Below are 25,276 nucleotides of genomic sequence, written 5' to 3' on the forward strand. Positions count from 1 at the left end.
CCGGTCATGATGACGAAAATTTCCATCAGTTCATCTGCTGAGAACAGATCGGTGTTGTTGTTTTGAACTGTAGGTTGTCTCCATAATCCAGGGGGGTTGGGAGTTGAGTGAAGATGATTGTCCAGGAGAATCACCGGAAGCTTCATGATGGGGGAGTGGGTTGCACCCGCGAATTCGCTTTCCTTTACTGATGATCACGAAGAGGCGGAAAATCCTCCGTCCTGAAGGCCGGGGTTTTGTCCTTCTTGTGTCCTGGTTGATTGTTGGTTGCCACCTGCTTTCGGATGCGTTTAAAGTCCTCGCATTTGGAGCACTGTCGGAACCGTGATGAGCACCACCACGATGGCCGCTACGGTATGGCTCTCAACATACGATGATGATGGTGATGGCCCACCTCTTACCCCTCCAAAGGTTTGAGCTGGACGATTTATCTTTAAGATAATTAAATATGACAATTTAATCAGGTTTGCAGACAAAATCGAACTGGTTACAGTTACAGATATAAATTCCCTCTAGAGTTTATAGTTGCTTCACAGCGATAAAAATGTGGAAAAGCTCAGCCGTCCATCTCTTAGTTCGCCTTTTTGTCCACCTAAAATATTTTTAAGTATTACAAGCAATCAAGAGTTAATGAACAATATTTATTTATTTATTTATTTGTCGTCAATCAGTGTAGACCGTTTTACAATTGTTGTCTTAAGTGCTATTTTTACAATTTTGTCTTTGTTTATATTTTTTATAATATGTCTTAAGAAAAAGTTAAAACATTACTTCTAGTTGACGTTATGAGACGAATTAAAATATTGCTTCAATTTAGTTTTTGCCATTGTAAAGTCAATGTTATCGCAGTGGTTACTATATGTATCCATCATTTGGTTCAAGGGTCCAAATTTGGCATAATTCGTACGATGACGATTTGTAGCAAATATATTCCTGTTTCGTAAATGCCTAGATGGTGTATATAAATTTAAGGATGACAATAGTTCTATTGAATCAATTCGATGTGATACGATATCGTTTACGAAAGAAATCATAGCAAATTCACGACGTTCTTTTAATGTTTGGATATTTATGAGCATACACCGAGCTGTGTAAGATGGCAGAGGAAATACAGTCCAACCTAACCTGCGGAGTGCATACAATAGAAACTGCTTTTGAACGGACTCTATTCTTTCTTCGTGTGTGATTGAAAAAGGTGACCAAACTATGCTGCAATATTCTAATATCGACCTTACATAAGCAATGTACAATGTTTTTATCGTATACGGATCGTGAAAGTTATAGCAGAAACGTTTTATGAAACCAAGCATGTTGTTAGCTCTGTTAATAATTGTGTTATAATGATCGGTGAAAGTAAGTTTTGAGTCTAAAATAACACCTAGATCCCTGACTCTATCACACTTTTCTACGATCTGGTTTCCTAAAGTGACTGTTATATCGGGTAGCTTTTGTTTTCTACTAATGGTAATGGAGTTACATTTTTTTATATTTAATTGTAGCAGGCTTTTTTGACACCAAGTATGGAATATTTGAATTTCTTCTTTGAATGTGATGATGTCTTTGGCATCTTTTATTTCTAAAAAAAAGTTTGATGTCGTCAGCATATATTAAAACTTTCAATTTCTTAATAATGAAAGATATGTCATTGACGAAGAGAATAAATAAAAGTGGTCCTAAATGGGAGCCTTGAGGAACTCCTGAAGTGACATCAACGGGATTTGATATCTTTCCTTTGTATTTTACTATTTGATGACGGTCAGTTAAATATGATTCAAGCCACTTGAGGAGTGCGTAATGAATTCCCATTTTTTGAAGTTTAAAAAGAAGCATGGGTATGTCAATTCGATCAAACGCTTTGCTGAAATCTGTATACAACACTTCTACATGGTTTCCGTTATCCATTGCATTCAAGGAATAGTTAATTAATTCGAGCAAATTCGTAGTTGTTGAACGGCCTTTAAAGAAGCCATGTTGCATAGTAGTTATTCTGTTTTTAATTTGAAGAAAGAGTTTTTCATTAACAATCGCCTCGAAAAGTTTCGGAATGCAAGAGATAATAGCTATACCACGATAATTACGTATGTCGGATTTTTTACCCGATTTAAAGATAGGCACTAAAAACGAGTTTTTCCATATTTTAGGGAAGTTTCCGGATTCCAGTGACATATTGAAAATCCAAAATAATGGAGCAGTAAGTTCAATTGCTAAAGTTTTCATAAAAACTGGCGGAACACCGTCAGGGCCAGGACCTTTAGATGCATCTAAATTGTTTAAACCCTTTAAGATATCATGAACCTTGATTTGACTTACGCTGATGTCACTTGAAAATTCTGGATATGATTCAAAATATTCACGGTCACGGTCCTCTTCTGAAAACGTAGTATATATTTCTTGGAAGAAATTTGCAAACAAATTGCATATATCATCCGAGTTCTCACCTATCCTATCGTCCAAATGCATCTTTGAGGGAAAATTATCAGATTTTAATTTGGTTTTCACATAATTGAAGAAGTTTCTAGGACAAGATTTTATTTCAAGTTCAGTTTTTAAATTATACTCCTCAAATGCCATATTCACGGCCAAATTTAACTGATCGCAAATGTCTAAATAGTATGCCAAAGTTTCTTCACTATTATATTTTTTATAAAATTTGTGCGCTTTTTGCTTTCGATTTTTTAAATTTTTCAGTTCCCTGTTGTACCAAACTGGATGTTTTGCATGACTCTGACGTCTTCTTCTTTTAGTTGGCACTTCTTCAAGAATTATTTCAAGCAACACATTGTAGAATACGTCAACTGCACATTCAACATTTCCTGCAGTTCTTAATATTGCTTGCCAATCGACAATGTTCAATCTATTTCTAATGTTATCATAATTTGCTGAATTGTAATCAAAGATTTCATCAAATTCGCAGTCGTAGGTTCTTTCATTTATGTGAACGAATAGAGAATACTCTATTGCTGTGTGAAACATTTCATTTCTCCATATGGGACTTAACGATTCAGTCACACAGAAATCTTCATAAGTATTTGTTAATAAAAGGTCTAAATAACAATTTTGTTGATTTTTCACATAGTTAATTTGATAGAGTCCTAAATTTGCAATTTTGTCAAAAATGAAATGGAGTGTTTCATTTTCCCCAACGACTGGAAGTAAGATGCTTTCATTGTCCATATCAGAAATAAAGTCAACATTGCGTTGGTTAAAGTCCCCATATATATGAACTTTTACTTCAGGGGGTAAACTAGACAAAATTTCTTCCGCTTTTCCAAAAAACTTATCATACGTGTCCTTATGAGCATTGTTTGAAAGAAAGTATACCGAAACAAAGACATGTGTTTCGTCTGCTACCTGCGCTTTTACCCATACATGTTCGAATTCTTTAAATTTAATAGCCATAATAATTTCTGAATTCAATTGGGTCGAAATCGCTATTAATACTCCACCTCCCGATTTTTTTCCAGACCATTGAAAATTGCGGTCGTCTCTATAAACGTTATAATTGTTACCAAAAACTTCTTCACTTCTCACACTATCATCCCAACTTGTTTCATTAGCCATTATGACAGAGTAAGTAGAACTTAATATATTTTTGTTAATTTCATTCATTTTACCGGCGCTTCTCATGCGGTTAACATTTTGGCAATATACCAAAATTTCTGTACTGGTCTGAAGATTAGGCGAAGAAGTTGATGGTAACCTGTCATTCATAAAACTATTATCAAAATTATTTACCCCTGATCCATGTTCCGAATTTGTTTCGTTCTGCAAAGTGTTGTGATCTTCGTTATTTTCTTCCTCTATGGAGTGTGTCAGTTTTGTAGAAAAAACGAGTGCCTCTCCTTGATGTAGAGAAGTCGTCAAGTCCTGGATAATGTCGGGGTCTGCCGGATCATTGTCTTCCTCCAAGGGGTGCGTCAATTTCGTACAAAACACGAATTCCTGCATACACACGCCTCGCATGATGCAGTTGCAGCCATCCCGTTATGCAAGTGCGCTGGAACGGTACGTGGGTATACATCGCACGCCGGGTAAGGGTTTAAGATTTCCCCTCGTTGGAATTGCATCGTGGGTCGATAGTTAGCCTGCGGCGGTCTGGAAAACCGATATTTCGCTGCCGCAAGAAGCTCTCGATCAGGTGGCAGTAGGTTGTTTCTATTCTGACTAACACTGCTGCGGAAACTGTTAAGGTTAGTGTTGTTGTTTCGATGATTGTTAGATATGTTATTGTTGTTGTTGTTGCCAAAATTGTTGTTGTTGTTGTTGTGGTTGTTGTTGTTGTTGTTGTTGTTGTTGTTTTTTTTTTTTTTTTGTTAATTACTTTATTTGTACAGGCTCATTCGAATAAACTTTACAGAGCCAAGTTATCATTTTCTTTATACATTATAAATGTCTTAAATCTAAAATTAAAGGATTGGAACCGATTACTCGCGGTCTTCTCGAGGTTAGTGGATGACAATTGTTTGGATCGGGAGAGGGAAAAGGAGATTTGGAATATGATTTATGATTCAAAAATTTCACTATTTCTAAAACAAATACTTAATCCTATCGACGTGATATCAACTCTGTAATTATACAATTATTACAGAAACAAATCTACAAAAAAAAAAAAAAAAAAAATACACACACACATACAAAACACAAACTAAACACAAGGTTAATCAAATTTACAATCTATGGTTAATATTCTTCAAGAAAACATATATGAGTTGCATAAACTCCAGATCGCGTCTAGCCAAAATATCCCGAACTGGAACATTAGGTTGTCTACCTCGAGCCCGAAGGGAATCATACAACTCGGATCTGACTCCACGGTGCTCAGCACATGACCAAATAATGTGATCTGCGTCCTGGTAACCTTGTCCACATTCACAGAGATTACTGTCGCCCAGCTCAACACGGAACAAGTGAGCGTTTAACGAGTAGTGATTGGACATGAGGCGAGACATCATACGAATGAAGTCTCGACCCACATCCAACCCCTTGAACCAAGGACACTTCGACACCTTAGGGATGATTGAATATAACCATCGTCCCAAACTCCCTTCACTCCATTTATTTTGCCAGCTGGCGAGGGACTGTTGACGATAAATGAAGAAAAAGTCGTCGTAGGCGATTTGTCGATCGTAAATATCGCCTTCCATAGCGCCCACCTTTGCAAGCGAGTCCGCCTTCTCATTGCCCGGAATCGAGCAATGAGATGGGACCCATGCAAAGGTGATGACAAAAGATCTTAAAGATAAAGCACTTAGAAGCTCTCGTATTTTCATGAGAAAATACGAGGAGTGCTTTACCGGCCTCATGGAGCGAATAGCCTCGACAGAACTGAGACTATCCGTAAAAATAAAATAATGATCTGGTGCAAGTGAGGCGATCGTTTCTAGCGTACAATGTATTGCCGCCAGCTCAGCAACATATACGGAACAAGGAGCTTGAAGCATTCGAGAGGCGCTATGAAATTCGTTATATGAACCAAAACCAGCGGACGCCTCTATTAGTGATCCATCTGTGAAGAACGATCTTGCGGAATCAACTTGGCCAAACTTTGCAGCGAAAATTGACGGAGCAATCATGGAACGATGATGCTCTGGGATTCCGCGAATCTCTTGCGTCATTGATAAATCAAAATGAACAGAACTGTCGAAGTCGGAGAAGCAAACACGATAGGGATTATGCTGCGAAGGGCTGACATCCTGTGTTATGTACACGTAGTACAATGACATAAAACGAGTTTGAGGGTTTAGCTCAAGAAGCTTCTCAAAGTTTGCAATCACCAGTGGGTTCATAATTTCACAACGGGTGAGGAGCCTGAGGGATAATTCCGAAAACCGATCAGAGAGTGGCAACATGCCCGCTAACACTTCGAGACTCATCGTATGAGTCGAGTGCATGCATCCTAACGCGATACGAAGACAGCGATACTGGATCCGTTCCAGTTTGATGATGTGCGTTTTAGCCGCCGACTGGAAGCAAAAACTACCGTACTCTAAAACCGATAAAATCGTTGTCCGGTACAACGTTAGAAGATCTTGCGGATGGGCTCCCCACCACGTTCCGGTAATTGTTCGGAGAAAATTGATCCTTTGTTGGCATTTCCGCTTCAGATACTCAATGTGGGATCTCCAGGTGCATTTTGAATCGAACCAGACCCCAAGATATTTGAAGGACATAGAATGAGTGATCGGTTTACCCAAAAGTTGAAGCTTTGGTTGTGCTGGGCTATGCTTCCTAGAAAAAACGACCAACTCAGTTTTCTCCGTGGAGAATTCGATACCTAGCTGGATAGCCCAAGTAGACAAATTGTCTAAGGTATCCTGTAAGGGTCCTTGCAGGTCGGCCTCTCTGGGTCCTGTCATAGACACTACTCCGTCATCTGCAAGTTGTCTCAACGTGCAGTTGTCCCTTAGACAATTGTCAATTTCTCTGACGTAGAAATTATACAAAAGGGGGCTTAAACATGAGCCCTGGGGGAGACCCATGTAACTAAATCGAGAAGCTGTAGAGTTTCCATGAGAAAAGCTCATATGTTTCTCTGACAGCAAATTGTACAAAAAGTTATTAATTAATGGAGAAAGGCCACAAGCGTGGAGTTTGTCTGAAAGGACTTCAACCGATACTGAATCAAAAGCCCCCTTGATATCCAAGAAGACAGAAGCCATTTGCTCTTTATTAGCAAAAGCCAACTGAATTTCAGTGGAAAGCAACGCGAGACAGTCGTTCGTTCCCTTGCCCCTACGGAAACCAAATTGAGTATCTGAGAGTAGGTGGTTCAACTCAACCCATTTGTCCAGGCGAAAAAGGATCATTTTCTCCAACAATTTTCGAATACACGATAGCATCGCAATGGGACGATACGAGTTGTGATCTGACGCGGGTTTTCCAGGCTTTTTAATGGCTATAACTCTCACCCGCCTCCAATCATCCGGAACAATATTAAGCTCCAGGAACTGACCAAACAAGTTCAACATGCGGCTCTTAGCGACGTCTGGGAGGTTCTTCAACAAGTTGAACTTGATTCTATCAGCCCCCGGAGCCGAATTGCCACACGAAAGGAGCGCGAGTGAGAGCTCCAGCATTGAAAAAGGCTGGCTGATCTCGTCTACCGAATTCGTCGTTTCGCGAGGAATCATCTGTGCCGGCACAGAATCAGGACATACTTTTCGCGCGAACTTGAGAATCCAACTATCGGAGTACTCCTCGCTCTCGTTGTTTGAAGACCGGTTACGCATCCTTCGCGCCGCATTCCAAAGCGTATTCATCGACGTTTCGCGCGATAATCCGTCCACGAATTGCCGCCAGTATCCGCGTTTCTTGGCTTTGATGAGGCTCTTGAGTTCGCGTTCAAGAGCCGAGTACGCTTCGAAATGTACGGGTGTTCCACGTTTCCGGAAAAGCTTAAACGCGTCGGACTTTTTACGATAAACCTCAGTGCATTGCTGGTCCCACCAAGGGGAAGGAGGTTTCCTACGGAAAGACGTTCCTGGAACCGGCCGAGTTTGAGCTTGAAGCGCGCTGTCCAAGATCAGATTGGAGAGGAAGTTATATTCCTCCAACGGTGGAAGCCCTTCTACCGACGTTAGGGCATCTTCTATCACATTCTTGAACTTTGTCCAATCGATATTACGGGTAAGATCGTACGCGACGTTAACGGGTTCCGACGGATTGAACCCACTGGTAACTGAAACTTTGATCGGCAAGTGATCACTACCGTGGGGATCTTGGATCACATTCCACGTGCAATCCAACGATAATGAGTTAGAGCAAAGTGTGAGGTCTAATCTACTTCCATTCGAGGATGGGCCAGCCAAACGTGTTACTTCTCCATTATTAAGAATTGTCATATTAAAGCTGTCGCAGAGGTCATATATCAAAGTAGAACGGTTGTCATCATACAGTTCCCCCCAGCCTGTACCGTGGGAATTCAAATCTCCCATAATCAACCGTGGAGCAGGAAGTACCGAACAGATATCTGAAAGTTGTTTGCGATTAACAACGGCTCTAGGAGGAATATAAACAGAAGCAATACAAAGGCTCTTACCTTTAATAATAGCCTGACATGCAACAACTTCAATACCTGGAAATTGTGGAAGATTCACTCTATAGAAGGAATGGCACTTTTTGATCCCCAAAAGTACCCCTCCTCCACGCGAATCCTCACGATCCAGTCGAATAATGTTAAAATCATAAAAAGGAAGATCGATATCTGAAGAGAGCCAAGTTTCACAAACAGCAAATGCATCACAATCATTATTGTGAATTAAAAACTTAAAAGAATCTAATTTAGGAATGAGACTTCGACAATTCCACTGTAGAACAGTGATCAAATCCCCGACCTCGTTTGGAAAATTATCCATCGAAGGAAATGATTGCTGCAATGAGGGGCCACTTCAATGTCAATTGCTTCAAGAGGGTCTTCACAGAAGGAAGCATTGCCAGAACAATGCTTTTGAGAGGATCAGAAATATTGAGGTACTTGAGAATATCGTCCACAATTTTATCAAATGAGAACAACCCGGATGAAGAAGGGGCTTCTGTTCTTAAAAATGGGCCATCAGGGGTTTTTGATGTCCCCGGGAGAGATGGAAAGTTCTGGTTATAGTCAGTTCGGCGGAAACCAGAAGGAGTTGAAACTTCCTTTTTTCCATCACTCCTTGATTTGGGCAAGCTGATTTGGGGTTCCTTATCTGCAACTTTCCGCGAACGGATGCGTTTTCGTTTCCGTGCAGAACCTTCCGGAAAACTGAAAGAAACTCCCTCCTCAGCCAAGTCAGAGTCAGACTCGTCATCAGACAAAACAGCAAAGGGATTTTTGTCGTTGGTTGATGGTGTGGCTGTTTTTAGCATTGCTGCAAAAGACTGCCTGGAACGCTCCTTAAGAGAGCGTTCTAGTTTCTCCCCGCGTTGTTTGTACGCCGGGCACGATGAGAGACCATGAGGAGTTCCCTTACAGTACACGCATTTTGGTGCAGTGACTGTGCAGGCACCATCCTCGTGCTTCTCCCCGCATTTGGAACAGCGTGCCTTGCTGCCACAGTGAGAGGCCGTATGTCCCAACTGTTTGCAATTTTGGCAGTTCATGACCCGAGGAACAAACAAACGCACAGGTAGCCGAAGTTTTCCCAACTCGATGTAGTGAGGAAGGGCTGAACCAGAAAAGGTCACCCGAAACGAGTCTGTGGGGGTAAAGCTCTTTTTACCCTCGCTGAAAGATACTGAGTTCAGCTTCTGGACTTCCAGTATCTCAACCGTGGGAAGCAAGGGGTTTTTGAAACGGCCAACCGCTTGCTTCGCCAAGATCTCGGGGGTCAGACTCGCTTCGGTGACCACACCTTCGATCTCCACATTACGAGCTGGGATGTACACTCTATACTCGAGTGTAAAGAGCTGGGAGGCAGCAATCTCGTTAGCTTGTTTCAGGTTAGAGACGACAACGCGAAGTTTATTGTACCTCACCTTCGAGATTTCGGTCACGGCCGAGAACCGCTTCGTCAGATCATTAGTAATTTGCATTACATTCAAAGGTTTCTTTTTGGGCTGAAAGTAAACAACCCATGGGCCAGTCGAGTCTTCTGGGTAGGCTCGCGATCGGGGGCTTATCTGTCCCTGTCCATTACCAGACTGAGATGACGAACCAGGGATGGCATCATCTGATTTCTGGGATGACAGACGTTTTCGACCCTTCTTGCTATCGCGTGGCAAAGATGTGTCATCTTCCGACAAAACGTCCATTTCGTCTTCCGACAAAATGTCCATTTTGCCGTACTAGTGGGAGCGAAAAACGCTCTACCACTGCAACGATAATCAAAATTACTCGGACACAATACACGAGAAAAAAAAATACAAACACAGAAACACAAACTTAAAATTTAACTGATGGGAGAAAGAAAGAAACAAGAAACAAAAACTTATCTGATAATCCTATACTACTATCACCGAGCGTTTACACAGCAGCAGCGGAGCGACGCGCAGCTTTGATGATCTTCGATCCGCGTGTGCGGGCGGTCTTCGTTGGTGTGTGCTTGTATGAAGCTCGGCACTCAGCTGAAGATGGATGAGCGGTTTGAATGTGGAGGCAGATGCTGACACTCGATGACGATGATCCGTGTGCACAGGTATGCGTGACCACGCACCGATGGTGCGCAAAATGGTTGGCGAATTGGCAATCGCAAAAACAATTTTCCTTCCGATGATGCCGAAAACACACTTTCTTCTCAGAAAAAAACTCACTTTTTGATAAATTTATCGGGAATTATGCCAGGAATCACTAAGCGAGAAAAAACTGATTATTTACGTCAGATAATAGCGAGAAAACTTCCAAATTAACGGAGCGCGAAACAAGTCGACCGTACTTCTTGCTAGGACGCAGTGAGATGTTGTTGTTGTTATTGTTGTTGTTTTTGTTGTTGTTGTTGTTGTTGTTGTTGTTTTTGTTGTTGTTGTGGTTGTTGTTGTGGTTGTTGTTATTGTTGTTTTTGTTGTTGTTGTTGAGCAAGTTTTGTTTCCTTCGCCTTCTAGCCTTTCCAGCTATTTTTTGCTGTATCAAACGGCGTGATTTTCGGTCATCGTACTCGGTCCAGTCTGCCTTCCATACCTTCCTGGTACCAAGTAGACGCCACCCTGAGTCATCGTTGTTGTTATTTAATTCCACCTCCAAGCTGGGGCACGAGTCAGATGGCGATTGCAAAGGTGCAGCGCTCCGTGTTGAGGCTATATTTGCTGACAGTGACTTCAGCTCGTCAAGAATATCGAGTTCCAGCACAGAGTTAGAGCTCATGGTACAACTTGCCGCAATGTCGAGCGACAGCTGGTTCAGTTGATTTATTTCATTACTGATATTTCGGAGCTCGGTTGATATATCTGACGTTACGTTATATAACCACGTTTTGTTATAAACAATGCATCCCGAGCAAAAGAAAATAACTGATGAATAACATACTCAGGTATGCTATACAGAATAACTGAATACCTTAATAAAGTATTGACGAGTCTGACATAAGAGGAAAATACCAAAAATAATGACTTAAAAATGTTCTTCGAATTCCAATATAATGACTTGTTTTGTTATTATAATAACTGACGAATAATCAATGCCATTTATCGTTAGAATGACATATTTTGGTATCCTTAAGGTCTTCAACACATAACCAATAACTCCATAAGGTGTTTTGTAAAATACCACGTTTTGTTATTTTTTTTTAGTAAAAAGCCCACAAAAATACCAAATTAAGCATTTCTTTTGTATCTGTTTTAAACCATAATAAACTATTCATCTATGAATTTTAACAAAAGTTTATTTGTAAAAACTTAACATTCTTAAATTCATTTTTGTTAAAAATCATCGTATGATAAAACGAAACATAACACATTTACATGAAATTTAAAAGAAAATCACTGAAACGAATTAATAATACCGGATCCTCCGGTCTTCAACGATCGACAGATTTGAGTGCTGGATTGTTAGCCAGGGTCCGATTAATGTGAGTAATTGCCTTCTTTGGCAGATCGTTCGCGATGCCGCGTGGGTCTTGTAAAAGCTGCCGTCGTTCGCGCAGACGATCTGTAAACAATTAAGCTTTATTACAACTTCCTAAAGGTATATTTTGTTTACATACCTACGATGTACTGCACTTTCTATGGATCCAACTTTGAGGGAAGATCGTCTACAACTGTCGACGTTGACGATGCGGATGACGGTTCTGATGAGGATGATGAAGCTGGTCCTACTGAGGATGCTGCTGCTTTTGACAACGATGCTACTGATGACGCTGAAGTTTCTTCCACACTTGCGTCAGTGCGTTTCTTCTTTCCGCTCGGATTGTTTGATCTGCGGCCCGTTACTGTGGCGTGACCAACTCCATCAGGCCACAGCCTCATCACAAGCTCCTTGACAAATAAATAATCACTTTTGTTAGCAGCTTGTGATGTTCGCAGCAGCCACTCAGAAGATGGATAACCATCAACTGCTGTGAAAACCAACAAACGATTGTTGTCCTGAACCATTTTATGTTAGAGCTTGAAATTAAGGGATGACAGCTGCGTATTATCAGCTTTAAGCTTCGCATTATCCTCCTTTAACTGCGAATTTTGTTCTTGTAGTTTTTCGATCTGAGCGTTACATTCTTTGTGGAGATTTGAATCATCGTTGATGTTAGTAGCAGTTTGACTTGGTTGAGAGTGAGCAATGTCTGCATGACGAACCGTATCGATATTCACCTGTAGTGGATCAACTGATTCAACATCAGTGGTAACTTGTGTTGCAGTCTCCTCAAAAATGTCACCGAGTTCAGGATGCTCAAATACTGCCTCAAATACCGAAGTGCTCAAAGTCCATAGGCTAACAATAATAGGTTATGTGTAAATCTTTGTGGATTTGAACAAAACACTTGAAAAACCTACCTCATCTGAAACTTTCATCGGTTTTTCCTTGCCTTTGACTGACGCACCGGAAGTACCGGAAGTACCAGGCAGCGGTTCGATTGTTTGCTGTAAATATTTTTAAGTTACTTTTCATTGCAAGCAATTTAAGGTTATGGAAAGTGCGTGTTGGGATTCGTTTTAAAATCGTCTTTACCTCGATTATCTTCCGCTATTTTTTGGTCGAAGGACCAGACTGTGGATCGATTGTTTGCTGAAATAAGATTGAAAAAATAGATTAAAATTAAGCAAAAAAATCTCCATTTATGACAAATTTAATGAAAACGATGCATTATGGCAGAACAGAATATTTGAGGTTACGTGCGGATGTAATGATTGTCTCAAAAATTTCCTTTGGGATATTTTGTTATAAATACTTACATTTTCCAGGACACACATGTTTGCAGCATTGCATTGGCTGCTTTTTGCACTTGTTTTTTTGTTGGCAGTTTTCCTAGTTTTTGCCATTTTTTTGAAGATTTTCAACACCGCGTAAAAGAAACAAGGATGAGATCAAACGCGTAAATAAGTGAAGTGAAAGCGAAGATAGTGGTTCATCAGCACAAATGAGGTTGTCACATTGAAATGAATGCACTGAAGAAAATTTTCACGATAAGAAAAAAGTACTCGCGAGCGGGTTAACCTAACCTAATTTGATAGATTGAGGGTGCTTTGTTTACCGAACAGTGAAGGTGAAGAGAGGGTGCGGGGAGAGAACGGGGTGGTACGTCCTTGCCCCGCGCCCTCTTTCCACCTTTACTTTTTGGTAAACAAACCACCCTTATCTGTCAAATTAAGTGCACCCACTCGTGCACTTCCTAATATACGAGTACCATACATGGACCATACCAAACATAGTGCAACCATTACACATAAAGTTGGGGTGGTAACCAGAATGGGTTGTTAAGCACTTCTTATGGTTATTGCAAAAAATGAAAAAAATATATCTGCACGTTAGTTATAAACTACCCACATTTAAGGCGATTGAGTAAAACCTTCTCAAATCCGCCAGGGACCGTGCATAAATTACGTAGCATTTTAAGGGGGCTTTTTAATTGGCGACAACTTGTGACAAGCCGTGCAAAAAGCTATGCTACCGCGTGAAAACCACACTAATTCGGAAAACCGTGTAAAAACATGAAGCCCAAAACCTCGTAAAAATCTCGCATAAAAAGAACTCCATGGTATTCTCTGAAAAACATTTTCAAATACTTTCTGATATTGAATAAGAAACATGTTTCGATTTATTTGGAGTAATTGAAGTATGTTTGTCAATAATTGATTGCAACTTATCATAGAAATCGTTATCATAATAATACTTACAGCAAAAAAAAAAAAAATAAATAAAAACAATACCAATCTCAGGTATGCATTCACAGCATGTTAAATTCGATTTTGTTTTAAATGTACCTACACTCAAAAATATTACAAAACGAGTATAGATTAAATTTTATGCATTTTATGGTTTTTCAAAGTTTATACATTGGTTCGATTAAAATTTTCGTCAAAATTATACTAAGTCCAAATAACGGAGTGGAATTCGATCAGTATTTACTAAAATGACAGGAATAAGAACATCTGGATTCACTTCGGAGCTTCGTGCTAGTGAAGGGCTTTGTCCCAGCGGATTTCTACTGCGCCTGTAATCTGCAGGGCAGCATCGAAATTGTAAGTATTTTTTTTTTAAATATTATTAATAAAAAATAAACTTATGAGAAAAGCTTCCTGAGACAATTTTTATTTTCATTTGAAAACAATAATATTTACCATAAATAAAATAAAGAAGCGAAAAATACATTCTCTTGAATAAACCGTATCTATGCATTGTGAGTATATTTCGATTTTATACTATGGCACGCATAAACCATTTTTATACTAAGTTTGCATTCTCTCCTTTTATACCGACCTTTGCGTCGGTACGGAGAGTTGCTATTTAGCGTAACTTTTATGCTATTTAGATTTAAATATTTTTTGAGTGTATATCGTGAACGTAGACCGCCTATTTAAGAAAAAACTACATTCCATTCAACTGTCATCATCGATATGTGGTGTATATATAGGTTTGACAGAAAGAAACTAGTCGATTATTTCATTCTTACAGTTTTCTCATGCATAACTCGACGTGACGTCCTGTCGTATCATGCATAACAACACCGTGAGAGCGGCATAGTCGATCAGTTTCCTTCTGCCTTACCTATATATACCGCACATCGTGTCAACACTGCATGTTGTTTGTATGAGTTGTTATTTTTAAAAAGGCAGTCAGTTTTTATAAAAATATTCAACGTTTTTGGAAAAAAGTGAATTATGAAACCACGGAGAAGGCGGAATTATTATCTTTCACCGTCTAATGATGGACGGAAGTACGAAAAAATGTAATTGAATATATGATCACTGTACATGCTTGCAAAACTTGCATAACTGTGTTATTAAAGGTTAAAATTAACGTTCATCATCGGACCCATGACACATCAAATGACGTGGATACCATCGCGAACGCCATGTCAAGTTACAGTGCTGATTATCAAAGAAAATTGAACAATTCCTGTGTGGGAAGCAGATGAAGATCCGCATGGACATATCACAACACCTGTGGCTCATAATCCACCAAGCCAATTCGCAGAAGATTGTGACAGACCTACCAGAAGACCTTTCCGTTCAACATGCTCAAGGTCGAGAGAGTGTACAAGTTACAGTACCTGCGCTCGTTCCACAAGAAACATTGTCAAGTCAGCAAAATATTCTACACGAAGAGCAAAGGCAACTCAATGCGGATCAAAACCGATCGACCAGTTGGAATGATTTTTTCAAGGTTTAAATTTACCATACTAAGAAAAAAGTATTTACTACTACTTTCACTACTTTCATATATTCTCTGAAAATCATACCAAACAATTTCAAATCCATTCTGGTTGAGATTCTATTTATGTTACTGAATTATTATATTTGACATCGCCTTACACAGAAAGCTTTGGAAGATTTGTTGCGGATGATGAATATAATTAACGGCGCCGGTGGTGTAGTGGTAAGCGTGATTACCTCACACCCCAGCAGGCCTGGGTTCAATCCCAGTCGGCGCCGCCGGGATGTTCTGAGGCATAACATCTCTGATCACGCCTTCCTTCGGATGGGAAGTAAAGCCGTTGGTTCCCGGTTCATGAGTTGATGGGTCGATAGGTAGGGTCCAGGTGTGGGAGCTGCCTTCCTGGCACGTCGGTAACATTGGTGCGCAGCACGGAAAACAAGATCGACGAAAAAAAAACAAACCAAAGGAAAAAAAAAATGATGAATTTAATTACAGGCACTAAAACTTTCCCAGAATCATTTCAAACTTTTTCAAGTTTATTCGATGCGTATTCGTCTACACCAGTCAGAAGCTATTTCTGCATAAATTGTCAATGTGACTATGGCGCTAATCAGCCGGAATCAGCTGTGACATGTCCTATCTGTGAATCTCCTGAAAATGATTTTTTTTTCTTATTACTTCAATTGAACCTCAATTAAGGGAAACATTTGAAAAATATCAACTTGAAATCGAACAATATACAAAGGTCATCGATCGTGATGGAATCGCTGATGTGAACCGTGGAATGATTGCGCGTCGTTTATTGCAGAATGAACCAGGAAAATACCTTACGTTAAGTATTAATACCGATGGAGCCGCACCATTCCGATCTACTACCAGGAAACCTCTCTATCCCATTTTCGTTACGTTGAACAATTTGCCTCCAGCAATTCGGTTCCAAAAGAGCAATCTAATGGTGGCAGGTTTGTGGTTGTCCAAAAGAGAGCCTAACCCAAATTTATTATTCAAATATCTTTGCATTGAGCTGCGAAAACTGCAAGAACGAACGCTAATTGGAGCCGAGCGATACAAAGTTGTTCTTTTACAAAACTGTTTAGATTTAGAAGCTCGTTGTAAAGTGCAGTGCAGCAAGCAATTTAATGGAGAGCATGGTTGCACTTTGTGTCTTCACCAGGAGAAACTAGAAGCACCCGCAATTGACGATGTTACCCTCATAAGGCCTCGAAAATGAGTGAAAACATGATCACTCGAAAACAAATGGATGAATTTAATAGCCCAGGACAGGAATCATATGGAATCATGGGGAAATCCGTGTTTACGTACATTGAGAATGTTGACATCATAGCAGGATATCCAGTTGATTACATGCACGCCGTGGATTTGGGGGTAATTGAACAGATAATAGCATTGTACACCGAGACTGAAAATCACAAGCAAGATTATTACATTGGGCGACAAATCCAAGTGGTTAACGAACGAATGCAAAGTTTCCGACCTCCTAGCAGTTTTCCAAGAAACTCGAGACCATTGGATGAACAAAAACGGTATAAAGCGAATGAATGGGAGGTTTTTTTGCTGCATTATGTTTATCCGTCACTTTATGAAATATTGAAACAACCGTTTCTGGATCACCTAATGGAGCTCTCATCTGTAGTTTCCCTATTGCTAGATCCCAATCTAGCTCAATCAACAATTGATGCAGGTGAGAAACGTATTGATGAATTTGTTGGACAATTTGAAGCACATTTTGGAAGAGATAACATGACATATAACATTCATTTTTCAAAAAACTGATGCTTTCTGTTGGTTCTACTGGATCAACGATCGACCACCGCAAATTTCCGGAAAAATCAACTGACAACGAAACACGACGATTGACTAACGGAGTAATCCATGATGGACTAAGGACCCCGCGACGCATGTTAGATAGCATTTTGAAGGCCTCTTCTCAGCCCTACACAGTCCCGTCTCTTGCTGCCAGCGATCATCTTAGTCGTCGCGGTCCTGTTGTCGAGTCTGCAGTTGAGGTCCTCCAGACTGCTCTTCCAGGCAAGTACGTTCAATATCATATGCTTTCACTACCTGATCGACATTCCGTTTCCAGCGTGTGTCTCGTCGAGGACACTATTGGCTACAATACACCGACACTTAGTCCTCCACGACTTTTCTAGGCTTCCTCTTCACATCATTCTCCAACGCAACCAAGATCACCGCCATCGAACCCGGGACGCCTGACACAAAACAGTACGGAAGTCCCTGACCCGCCTAGCTCAGTCGCGCCTCCAGCCATCATCGAAAACCTGTCGCAGTTCTCTCGTTCCTGCCATCCAAGTCGTCCCGGCCCTGAGTCTAGCGCTGGCGATGGGGTCTTCCAAGCTGCCTATCATGACAAGTATCCTATTAGTAACGGCAATCCCCGCTCTGACGAATCTTCAATCCCTAGGACTGCGCCTCTAGCAAGTAATGCTGCACCTGCTTCTTCGAATGTTGGTGGGATCAACAGCTCTCTCGCCGAGTACCAATTGTCCTTCAGCGACGGTTCCTATGCTGTTTACGCACTTTCCGAAACTTGGCTCAATGGACATACCTCAACGAATCAGTTGTTTGGCGAATCATATTCCGTTTATCGACAAGACCGGTCGCCTTCGAATAGCAACAAAACCACTGGAGGTGGTGTTTTGCTGGCTGTTCGCTCGAGTTTTAAATCCCGTACGCTCGACCCTCCTGATGGCTCGGCGGTTGAGCAAATATGGATCGCAATTGCCACTGTCGATGCAACACTCTACCTATGCGTTGTGTATATTCCCCCTGATCGAGTAAATGATGAATCTTTGATCGAAAAGTATATTGATTCGCTTAACTGGGTGGTTTCGCAGTTAGGACCAAGAGACAACGTTATCATCCTAGGCGATTTCAACTTGAGCTCGATCTTTTGGCATCGTAGTCCACATGGTTTCCTATACCCGATTACATCACGATCCTAGCAAGAGTATTCAACCTATCTTTGGCTACTGGTGTATTCCCAAACTGCTGGAAGCAGTCGTATGTTTTCCCAGTTTTCAAGAAAGGCTGCAAGCGGATTGTTTCGAACTATCGGGGCATAGCTGCGTTGAGCGCCACTTCTAAGCTGTTTGAGGTGATCGTTCTGCATAAGCTGGTTCAGAACTACGCACACTACATTTCGGTTGATCAGCTCGGATTTATGCCTAACCGTTCGACGACAACTAATTTGACTTGTTTCACTTCGTTCGTGATCCGCCAAATAGAAAATGGTCAATAAGTAGTCGCTATTTACACAGACTTATCCGCGGCGTTTGATAAAATGAATCATCAAATCGCAGTTGCTAAATTCGACAAGCTGGGAATGAACAGTAACTTGCTTTCCTGGCTTCGATCCTACCTAACCGGTCGAAGTATGTCCGTCAAAATTGGAGACCACGTTTCGCCCTCCTTTCCGGTTTGGTCCGGTGTTCCCCAAGGAAGTCACTTGAGGCCGTTTCTATTCTTGCTGTATATGAACGATGTCAATTTCATCTTGAAATGCCTAAAAATCTCGTATGCCGATGACCTGAAGCTTTACTACACGATTAAGTAACCACAAGACGCGTCTTTTCTGCAACAACAACTGGAAGCCTTCGCTGAATGGTGTCATATTAATCGAATGTCGCTGAACGTGTCCAAATGTTCGGTTATTTAATTTGACCGCAAGCAATCACTCTTCCATTTTAGCTATGCTTTGGGAGGCGTGAATCTACAACGTGATTCGACAATCAAGGACCTGGGGATTCTGGTTGATACAAAATTAACCTTCAAGGATCACGTCGCGTGCGTTGTGTCTAAAGCCTCATCGCAACTAGGATTTTTATTTCGCTTTGCAAAAAAGTTCAAGGACGTTTACTGCCTAAAAGCTTTATACTGCTCAATTGTGCGCCCTATCTTGGAGTATTCGTCTATCGTCTGGTCTCCTTATTACCAGAATGAAACTCAACGCATCGAAGCTGTTCAGCGAAAATTCGTCCGGTTCGCTCTACGTCATCTTAGGTGGAGAGATCCATTCAACCTACCCAGTTATGAAAGCCGTTGTCTACTTATAAATCTGTTACTTAAGAACTTGTTACTATGTTTTGAGATACTATGTTTTCAAGAAAAACTTTTTCAAAGTGTTACGTCTGTTTGTCTGTGCTATTACACTAGCAACCCTGCAATCTGATGCTATCATATTTTCCGCGCGAGGCTCAAACCTTTGTAGACTACTTTTTTTTTAATCTACTTGTATTAAATCATATATTGAAAATCCATCATCACCATCGTGGCGAACAGAAATAGTTTTTGCAGTGCTACAATAATTATTTAAAAGTTGTTATAACAGCGTTAACTTCGTCAAGATACATAATTTGTCATTTCATAAAAAAAAAATCACTGGATAACCTCTCTTAAATTCTGCTATTGTTGTTGCACGTTTAATGTGTCTAGGCATCGAGTTGAAAACATTTATTCCCTTATAATATAATGAATTTTGTGAAGCACAAGTCAAGAGATATCTATGATAATCACTTCTTCTTTCAATTCGATCACACAGACACAAATATCGAGGCAGCAAACCGTTCACTACTTTAAAAATGAACACCATCGTCAAATATATTATTCTTTGCTTCACTGACAACCATTGACAACATTAAAAAACATATATCTTATAGTCAGTTACTCCTGCTGGCGAAAAACAGAAGAAAACTTTCGACGAAGCACATCACGGGAGAGATGAAAGTCGAAAACAGATGCAACTCTGTTGAATGTTCTCTGCAGTCCGCAAATCGCACCGTATGCTCCATAATTTGTGCGACGTAGAGGCAGTCTTAGCATAAGTTTATTACGAAGCGGTCGGGGTTGAACATTCAGGTCAATTTGCCTCAGGATGGCCTCACAATCTGTCCTTCTTGCAGGATATCGGCCATGGCTAGGGCTCTGCTTGTGTCTCTTCTAGTCCGTAGAAGTTCTAGGTCGATAAGTTGACAACGGTTTTCGTAACTGGGTAATCGAAACGGATCATTCCAAGGCAATCTACGCAACGCAAAACGAAGAAAGCGACGTTGAACAGATTCAATTCTCTCGGCACCGTTGTTGTAGTTTGGGTTCCAAACCGCTGAACAGTACTCAAGCGTCGATCGAACAAGCGAACAATAGAGAGATTTTAGACAGTAGATATCAGTGAAGTTTTTAGTTATCCTAAAATTAAACCCAAAAGTTCTTGACGCCTTATCAACAACATATGCAATGTGTTGCTTGAACGAAAGCTGCGAATCCAAGATCACACCCAAGTCTTTCACCTGATTCACGCGTTCGATTGTCGAGCCAAGCAGGTCATAACTAAATATTATCGGTTGTTGTTTTCGTGAGAACGTGATAGCGGAGCATTTGGCTGGGTTCACTACCATTCTGTTTAACCTGCACCAACTAGCGAATACATTCAGCTGACGTTGAAGAAAGTGACAGTCAGCAATGGAGCAGATTCGTAGGAAGATTTTGAGGTCATCTGCATATGATAACCGAGGAGCTTCGATGATCAGATGCACGTCGTTGAAGTACAGTATATTAACGGTCCCGTGTGGCTTCCCTGAGGTATATCTGATGTGGCGAAGAAGCTAGCTGATGTGCAATCTCCTATGGCAACCTTTAGTTGCCGACCGGTAAGATATGATCGCAACCAACTCAGAAAATTACCGCATACACCGAGCCTGCCGAGTTTAGCAATAGCAATAATATGGTTCAACTTGTCGAATGCTGCGGATATGTCTGAATAAATAACGTTTGTTTGAACCCGATCCGACATGCTTTCGGTTATATACGATGTGAGACCCAGTAGATTGGTGGTTGTAGAGCGGCCGACAGTAAACCCATGTTGATCAGCACTCAAATACTGCTTGCAATGGGACAGCAACGGTTTCATAATCACTAGCTCGAATAGCTTCGAAACGGCACTTAACGATGTAATTCCTCGATACTTTTTGTCAACGGGAAACATGTGCGCAAAATTTCCAGCAAGATGGAAATATGCCACTGGAGAGACATTCGGAACAGGCGATGAAGCGGAATTGACAAGCTAGCAATTTGTCTCTTCAAAAATACAGATGGAACTCCATCAGGTCCAGGATTGAAGGATGACTTGAGCAGAGTCGCGGCCTTAGAAATCATCTCAGCATTAACATCAATTGCACCCAGCCTTTGATCACTTACTGGAACGTTCCTGGCAGCCAGGTTAATATGGTCGTCTGTTAGTATCTCAATAGTGAATACACCGGCAAACTTTTCGGAAAAAAGGTGGCATATATCCTGAACGGTGGCAGCAACTTCTCCGTTGAATTCCATAGACGATGGGAGGCCGGATTCCCTGCGTTGCTCGTTCACGTAGTTCCAAAAGGATTTCGGGTGTAGCTTAAGTTTGCGCTGGATGCCTCGTTGGAAACTTGAAAAGCATTCACGACTGACTCACTGGTACATGTGATTCAGCCTCACATAATGTAGGTTCAGAGGAAGCGTGCGATACTTCGTAAATCTTCTCAATGCTGCTCTCTTGATTGACTTTAACCTACACACCAACAAATTATGAATTTTAATGGTGATGTAAATATCCATGCATGCTAAAATTGAAGCATGTAAACTTCCTTTTCACGTAAACTAGCAACTTGCAAGAAATATTGCGTACAAAGATGGATGGTTGCATACAATATTTAGAATATTTCATTGAATGACGCATAAATTTACCCGATCTATAATGTGAATTTGTATGATATGTGACGCTCCATTTATGTGCATCAAAGTGACAGAATTTTACACTACTTTTTCGAACTGTGTACGTAGCTCACTCGTCTGCCAGGGAGGGTGAGACACTTTGTGGTGAGTTCTTTTCGGGACGTGTCTGTCCATGACATATGCCAAGACGTGTGAAAAGGATTGCGCTGCAGCCTCAACGTCATCTGGATCAAGGATTTTCTCCCATACCATGTTAGACAATACATCTATGATGCTACGGCGGTCAGCTTTACGGAAGTCATAAGAAACCGTAGCAGGATAATCGTCGAAATCACGCACGAGCTTGTCCTCATCAGAGACAATTAGAGGAGGGTGATGTGGAACTAGCTTAGTTAGTGCCCAAGGAGTCGAAGAAATTAATGGAGCCCAGTCCTTTGTGCTCACGAAGCAGAGGTCAAACTACGATCATTTTCGTTAACTACATGGTTAATTTGAGAAAGCGTCGCTGCGCTGTAGTTGTCGAGAAGGCTAATAGCTCCTTCGTGAAATGTAGAGCTATCAGAATCTGGGTACAGGAATCCGATGAGTTCATTGTCCCAGACTCGATCAGGTGGAATGTACAGAGCGCATAGAAATAGTGTGCGATCACTCAGATTGATGGCTGTTCAAACCTGCTCCACATAGTTCCATGAATCGTTCTCGATGGCCTTTGCCTCCAACCCGCTACGCACAGCTACAAGGTCACCTCCACCAGTAGATTTTCGGCTGTTGTTAGGATTTCGATTGCAACGAAAGACCTCGTAGTCAGGACAGAAGACTTGACTGGAAAGCGTTCGATAGCCACGTTTCGCATAGGACAATTACATCGTAGCATAGCAACAATCCGATACAGCTAGGCGGTACTCTTCAACATCAGAATTCATTCCACCGGCGTTTTGGTAGAAGATCACGATTTCATGACATTGTCAATGTGAGAGTTGAACTTAAGTTTGTCATGAATCATCACGCATAGATATTTAATCTTACGAACGCGATCAATAGTCTCATCATCTATTGCAACAGAGACCATAAATTTAGTTTTACTTGTTAGTCATTAATATACATAATAAATAACAGGGGCCCTAATACACTTCCCAGGGGCACTCCAAGGTTATTCCCCACGGGACTGGAAACATTATCATTAAAAACAGTCCGTTGAGTTCTGTCAGACAAATAGTTTTCAAACCATTTATATGCAGTACTCGTAATTCCAAAGCGCTTGATTGATCTTAACAATAAGGGCATGGCAATTGTTTCAAAAGTGCGTTTTAGATCCAAAAAACAGCAACAATCGTATCTTTACACTCCAAGCTATTTTTCCACTTCGCTAAAACCAAATTCAACACGGTTTCGTAAGAATGACCTTCCCGATATCCCGATTGTTCTGGTATCAACAAACTATTACTATTTAAATACTCCAACAGCTGGCCTTTAACAACAAGTTCTAAAATTTTCTCTAATGTGTGCAACATGTTGATGGGACGAAACTCTTCGGCTTTAATCGTTCCAGCAACTTTTTGAATAAGAACCACTAAGGATTCCTTCCAAATTTGTGACACATGTCCAGTTTCCAATGATTCATTAATAAGGTCCAGCAAGATGTGGCCAATGACATGAAAGCAATCTTGAATAACTCTAGCATTAACATTATCTACTCCAGCCGATTTTCCTAATGAAAAACAAATAACTCTAAGTTCATCTAATGTAATTGGGAGAAAAACTTCAAATCTACAACTACTTTTAACTGGCTGTTTTATTTCGCCAAGGTTCATAGACCAATTCAATGGATTGATTAATCAATGAAACACTTTCAAAAAAATAATCATTAAACTTAGATGCAATTACTTGTTCTGACTATTCCAATGTACCATTAAAAGTTATGGACCGCAGTTGGCAATTACTAGGTTTTAATAAAGATTTAAGATTTTGTCCATAACTCTTTGCTGTTGTTTTGATGCTGATCAATCTTCCTTTGTACATATTCACAACGAGTTTTCTTTATCGATTGTAAATACTTATTACGCGCGATGTTGTACCTACTCCAATGATTGTCATTATTTGATCTACCAAACTTTTTGTACCATATGTCCCTTTTCTGTTTAAGACGCAAAAGATCCAAATTGTATCCAAACGATGATGTAATAGATCGAGCGGATAGGATAGCGGATAACGCTATAAAGATTGCAATCAATTTGAAGATATATTGGTATGTGTTTTAACATTTTAAAAATTGTGTCCATAGAGTGTGAATTTGGTATTTCACAGGGCTGTTATGGTTTTGGAAATTAAATGTTTTTTTTTTCATTATTCTTATTGTGTTTTAATTTAAACAAAGACTAAGAAGCCTGTAGTCAACACTCCACAAATCGAAATCCACTGATTCAGTTGCATGTTATAGAATCATAGTAACAATTAATTTCATGGCTACTGCGATGGTGTTTTTCTATGGGATTGTGTCACTATAAATTTGATAATTAAAACTATGGTCCCTTTAATGCCGAGTTGTAGAGAGTACACTTTCGATCACTTTGTTTGTTCACTGGAGACAAACCAGCCCAGGGCTGAAAGTCCCCTTAATAAAAAAATATATAACTACAAGGGACAGCCCTATGGGGTTGTACGCAATGGTGACGTAGGACTACGTGGTCTTCTATAATAAATGTTATAAATGTTAGCTGCAGCAGGTACTTGTGTTTTGTGTAGGATTAGGAATTTGATCGGGGTTCTCTCTGTTTATACTCTTTAGTATGACGCGCTTGACATAGATATGGCCCACAGCTACTCACGAAGATCTATTGATTTCGATCAATAGCGGTGTGCCTTCTTCCTCCTTCTATGCATGCTCATGTGGGCTGCAGCTCTCTGCTTGCAGGCAGCCTTTTGTTGTGTACTGGAGAACACCACCACTCACTACGTGCTGATTGAATAAACACCGTTTGGTGAAACCGAATGGAATTCAACTTTGAATGTGTTAGGGAAATCGTTTTTCGCAGGAAATCGGTGATAATTTTAATTATCATAGTAACAGTTGCACAATCCTGCAATTTTCAATAGTGACATTCTGAAAAAAAAAATATGATAATATCTTAAATTTAACAGATGCATTGAAATATTTCTGATCGATTGGTGATAAAATTATTGAAATTGGTCCATTCGCAGTTGAGTTATTAACGTTCAAAATCTTTCATAATTTCGTTACATCTTCCATTCTCGGTTTTTACAAAGTGTACCCCCATATAGAAATCACAGACGTAGTCCTACGTCAAAAAA

General features: G+C 40.5%; 1 pseudogene; it reads left to right on the top strand.

Moving 5' to 3' along the window:
- The first annotated feature begins 327 nt into the window (after positions 1 to 327).
- LOC135717584 (uncharacterized) overlaps positions 328 to 25,276 on the top strand; it is a 35,034-nt pseudogene continuing 10,085 nt past the window's right edge.

Source organism: Ochlerotatus camptorhynchus, unplaced genomic scaffold, assembly GCF_037179485.1.
Source record: "Ochlerotatus camptorhynchus isolate MF236.1 unplaced genomic scaffold, CSIRO-AGI_Acam_v1.1 ptg000062l, whole genome shotgun sequence".
NCBI classification, from domain to species: Eukaryota; Metazoa; Arthropoda; class Insecta; order Diptera; family Culicidae; genus Ochlerotatus; species Ochlerotatus camptorhynchus.